Source organism: Urocampus carinirostris, chromosome 10 (assembly GCF_059441175.1).
Source record: "Urocampus carinirostris isolate Australia breed hairy pipefish chromosome 10, RoL_Ucar_1.0, whole genome shotgun sequence".
Lineage (NCBI taxonomy): Eukaryota > Metazoa > Chordata > Actinopteri > Syngnathiformes > Syngnathidae > Urocampus > Urocampus carinirostris.
In genome coordinates this window covers 28,038,025-28,044,024 of record NC_142358.1, presented here as the reverse complement: position 1 = coordinate 28,044,024, position 6,000 = coordinate 28,038,025, and positions in this window count along the sequence as shown.

Below are 6,000 nucleotides of genomic sequence, written 5' to 3'. Positions count from 1 at the left end.
CTATCTATCTATCTATCTATCTATCTATCTATCTATCTATCTATCAGGCGATGGTGACCAAAAATGTTTAAAGAGCCATATTGGAACTCCCCCAAAAGAATATATATATATAGATAGATAGATAGATATGGTGTAGTGTGAGTAAAAACGAGTAAAACGATGACAAATTATGGAGACACATAGTGACCAACTGCACTATTTTGCTAAAAAAAAAAAAAGAATCACCCAGCAAGGAATGAAGGAAAAGAAAAGTAAAAAAAGAAGAAAAAATACAATTGAAAGGAAAAAACGGAGAAAAAAAAAACGAAACAAAAAAGGCAGAGAAAAAGGGAAAACAGGGGAAAGTACAAAAGGAAAAATAAAGAGAAAGAAGGCAAAACGAAATAAAGAAAAGAAGAGGAAAAATAAGAGAGAAAAAAGAAGGTAGAATGAAACAAAAGGCTAAGACAAAAGCAAAATGTCAAGAATACTTCAGTCCAAACAAGACAAAACGTTTTTCTCAGTACGTTTCCCCTGCACATACATTTTTTCAACGTCCACAATTTGAAATGGGACAAAAAACTACTATAAAATATAACATATAAATTGAGTCGTAAGTAAAAATAAGTGATCATTATTGCTAAAAACGAATCAACCGGAGATTCCTTCTTGTGAGCAGTTTTTATTTTATTTTTTGGAGTTATATTTCCGAGAGTAATCCACATTTAGTGGAGGCATGGCAAAGTTCAATGCACAGAACGGGATTTTTTTTTCATATGCAGAGGACTCTCTTTTTTGGGTGGTAAAACGCTCCCCCCTGCTGGTATAAATAAGAACACAGACCCATTTCCAGACGGTCAGTTACAGTATATTTCTGTTGAGTGTGGAAAATGTTTTTTCTTCTCATAAAATGATTGAAATGAGGTCAGAAGAAATCATTCAAATTAAGTAAGAATGAGTAAAATATAAAAAAGAGCCAGATTATTTTAATTTTCAATATAATTACTAAGTTTGATTAATAGATGAAGTCAAGGCATGTTTATTTGTATAGCCCTTAAGCACAAAAAGTCTAAAATGGCTGCACAGACCACAGATTATTGCAGGCTAAAGACTATTGTGACACCATCCCTGATCTAAAACCTACATGAGGGCAAGAAAAAACTCAAAAACCTCAACATGAGGAAAATGAAGAGACCTTAAGAAGGGACCGCACATGAGTTAATCCTCCAGCCAGGATGACCAGGCTGCAATGGATGTTGCAATAACAAATAATACACATATATTGTCAACATAAAATATAGGTTATTCATATGCTATAGAATAAAAGTGTGTTTCAAGCCGAGATTTAAACAGTGATGGAAAAAAAAGGCCTGCGTAAGTTAGAACCCGTGAAGTAGAAACCTTTATTTATGTATTTATTAAATACTCATATATTGAAACCAAAGAACAAACCTGATGCACCGGCATTTGTCTAAAAATAAAAGTACTGTATTTTATAGAGGATTTTTTTTTCAAATACTTGCTGTACTTTCAATCTATAATTAACAATATAATCTTGCCACTCAATTGCGTTATTTATTCAGAACACTGTCCAACTTACTTCAGATAATATGGTGTGTCGCCAAAGTGTTAACGCAATTAAAAAAAAAGTGGCTTGAAAATAACATATATTATATAATGTAGAATATACAATGTATAATATACAATATATAATATATAATATATAATATATAATATATAATATATAATATATAATATATAATATATAATATATAATATATAATATATAATATATAATATATAATATATAATATATAATAAGGCTGCACAAAATCTAATCAACGTAGCGGGATTGTGTAATCGTATAACACCGCGGGTTTTTCAAGGATTTATGGACAGCAACCCCAAGAAAGCTCCCCAGAAGAGGGCGGTGTTTACTTAAATTGAATCCCTCTAAATTTCACATAAAATCTCAATCCAAGACGTATACCCAAATAATTGAATGCTGTTGTTGAACTGTTTGGAGAATCTGAAGCATTGTTAGTCTCTTTTTAAAGGAAACACTCTCAAGTTTTGTCCCCAACTAAAATAATCACTGCAAGTGCTACTAAAATCGAGTAATCTAAGTTGGAACAGACAGAAATAGAAGGTTTTTATTCTCGTCTAAATTTTGTCTGCAATCGCATGCCTGCAGATGAGTGTAGAGTGGGAATCTTAGTTGGGACCACGAAGTCTAACCTGGTTCCAGTTCAAATTGGTCACAATCTGAAAAGTTAAACATGAGTACTTTATACATTTTCTAAGGTTATGTCTTAGCGTGACTGGTGACAGCATACAGATACGTCTTTGCTCCTCAACAGTGTGATGGTTTACAGGCCGGTCAAAGCATGACAATAGAATCAACCACTCAACAGAGGTGGGTAGCATCGGAGTACATTTACTCTGTACTACTACTTTTACTTGAGTAGGTTTTGGGAAAATGTTTCACTTCAAAAAGTATTCTTAAATCCCTATACTTTTACTTCTGTGAAGAAAAAAACGGTACTTCTACTCCGCTACATTAGGCAACGTTGAAGTTGTTACTCCGTTACTTAATAAATCCCCTCCACGTTAGAGTCAAGTACCGGAATAGGAGGAGAACCCAAATGTGTGACGTTTCTTACACAAGCTTTTATTTTACGGGAAATGGGACAGTCATGTACGTTAACACAAAACACCAGTGATTCGGCGATCGCTGGGCGAAAGAAGAAAGACAGAAGTCTGGCGTGGAACAACAGAAAGCACGAGACCAACGAGATCGATACCAGTTACACGAACCGATACCGGACAGATGATGTAGATACCGGACAAAACGGGATCGAAAAGATTGATGATGGATTTAGGAGACTGGAGACGGATATCAGACAGGACGAAACAGACGGGATCGGTACCGGACAGGATACACAAAAGGTTTACCGGACAGAGTTTAAACCCACGTCTTGCGGGTGCAAAGGTTCATTGACGGACTGACAAAGGGTGAGTGAGAGCACTGAGCTTAAAAAGAAGAGAAGATAATCTGTCAACGAGCCGCAGCAACCGTGACAGTTAGTAGCCCTTAAGATAAGTATTGGGGCTTTAAAAGTGCTACTTGGTGCAACATGTGCTTAATTTCTTTGTTTTACACTATTTCTATCTATTATGTAATAAAGCATTTGAATTTACATTGATTAGTATATTCTACTTTTAAATTAAATGAATTTATTGTTGATTGGATGGACTTTGATCATTTGATGATCTGATTGGTTGTTTGGATAAAAATATCAATAAATACGACAGTGCTACAGATACTCAGTACCTGAGTAATTTTTTCACTCATTACTGTTTTTACTTTTACTCAAGTAAGTATTTGGATGACTACTTTTACTTTTACTTGAGTAATATTATTCTGAAGTAACAGTACTTTTACTTGAGTAAAATGTTTGGCTACTCTACCCACTTCTGCCCTTAAATACATAAATGGGATGAACAATTATCCCATGTGTTGTTATTCTTCAAAATCATTACAAATTAAAAAGTTGTCATCCTGTCATATCCCAAGTATTTCTCATAAAACATGTGTATGATGTGATGCCATTAGTATATATGTATTTTATTGCCAATGTTCCCCACACCATAACACCATCACCAACAGCCTGAACTGTTGATACAAGGTAGGATGGATCCATGCGTTTATGTTGATGCCAAATTCTGACCCTACCATAGAGTCTTATCAGACCAGGCAACATTTTTCCCATCTTTTGATGAGTTTGTACAAATTTTAGCCCTAATTTTCTGTTCTTACCTAAAATAAGAGGCACCCGGCATGGTCTTCTGCTGATATAGCCCATCTGCCTTAAAGTTCGATGTACTGTGCGTTCAGAGATGCTCTTCTAACTTGGTTGTAGCGCGTGGTTATTTGAGTCACTGTTGCTTTTCTATTATCTCAAACCAGTCTGGCCATTCTCCTTTGACCTCTTGCATCAACAAGGCATATCGGCCCACAGAACTGCTGTTCACTGGATATTTTTTTCTTTTTTAGACCATTCCCTATAAACCCTAGAGAAGGTTGTGCGTGAAAATCACAGTAGATCAGACCTGGGCACTCCGATCCTTGAGGGCCATACGTCCTGCCAGATTTTGAAGTCTGCTCTTCTTTAACTCAGGTGATACAAATTATAACCTCGTTAGCAAGCTAGCAAGTGCTCGTTAATGATACTGGTGATTGGAATCACCTGTATTGGATCAGAGAAACCTCAAAAATCATGCAGAACATACGGCCCTCCAGGACCGGAGTGCCCAGGTCTGCAGTAGATCAACAGTTTCTGAGGTACTCAGACCAGCCCTTCTGGCACCAACAACTATGCCACGTTCAAAGTCACTCAAACCACCTTTCTTTTCCATACTGAACTGCAGGTGATTTTCTTGACCACGAGGGAGAGAGAGAAAACCAAACCTGACAGCCACTACACAGTTTTGGCCTTCCTCGCCTCGCCTGGTATCTCCCGTCCTCTTCCTCCCTCTCCTGGCCTCTCCCAGCCTCTCCCCAGGTACGTTTTCCAAGAGAGTTCGGTTCTGCGTCATTTCAGCGTCATAGTAGGCTGGAATCTTTGGCTCAAATCTTCGCCAAGCACACTCACACTCACACTCAGACAAGCGACAATGAATGAACAGGCAGCGGAGCTGTTAGTTAGGAAACACTGCACCTGGTCCAAAGCCTGGTCACGAGCCTGAATTTCGTGTGGTAGCCATGATTTCAAAATAGTTTTCGTTGCGGCAAAATATAAACACGAGACGCAATTTTTAAAATGGCGGGGAGGACGAACTGAACCTTCGTTTTTCTACTACCCTCTCTGAACAATCATTGGTCAACTGTGTGTCACGATTCTGTCACTTGCCCACTAATTGCCCTCACCTGCGCTCACTCTTGCAGCCCCATTTGCCACTCGTTCCCTAATAGGTCCTCTCCCTATTTAAGCATGTCATTCTCGTTCACTCCTTGTCAGTCCGTCAGAGAACCTCAGCACAGGCAAACACTTTTTGACTCTGGCTCCCGTTTTGATTCTGACCTGTACCTGTATGCTGCCTGATTCCGTCCCCTGTTTCCTGTATCGATCTCCTGCCCCTGGCTTCCCAATCATCTCCGGTTACCTGACTTGCTTCTGATCCCCGACGACGCTTTGTTTTCCTGTCCCAGCTACCCGACCTGCTTCCAATCCACGACCAGGCCCCACTCTCCTGTCCCGGCTACCCGACTTGTCACCTCTTACCGGCCGCGAGGGCTTCAAGCTCATCCTGCCCAGCGAGCACCAGATTGCTGTCTTTTTCCTCTCGCCCTGACTTTCTCAATCCCTTGATAAAGTGTTTTTTGAACTGTACGCAATTTGGTCCACGGCTTGTTCCGGTCATGATACAGTGCCCCAACGTAGCGCACCAGACAGTGGTCGGCAGTGAAATACGTGACGTTTTAAGTCCCCAGTCCTTTGTATGGAACCTCAACAGAGGGTACCCTAGGCCTGGCTTCCAGGGACTAAGAATTGGTTACTTTCTCATAATGGAAAACCAAAAAAGGCCAGGCGAGGTAAAGAAGGCCAGAACTGTGTCGTACTAAACGGGCAATTGAGTCATTTCTACTGGTTTTCATTTTTACAAAATCCCAAATATACATACATCACCTAAAAAAAACACGTTTAAGACAACTAAATGTAAAGAAATAAGTAGTGGACAGGTCATTTATTTTACCCAATTTAGGCTATGTTTTAACCAATGTAAATTTTAATGCAATCTCAGTAAACACATTGTCCTCATCTACCAAATGTTAAATGGACACCGTTTATTTTATTGTGTAGTATTAAACTACTGAACATGAAAATGAGCTTTATAGTTCAAGGATCACGTTCTGTCCTTACACAAGTATTACAAAAAACATGACGGCAAATGTAAAAATCCCGACAACCGTGCAAAGCAAACACACACTTTGATATCTGATGATATCAATATTCATCA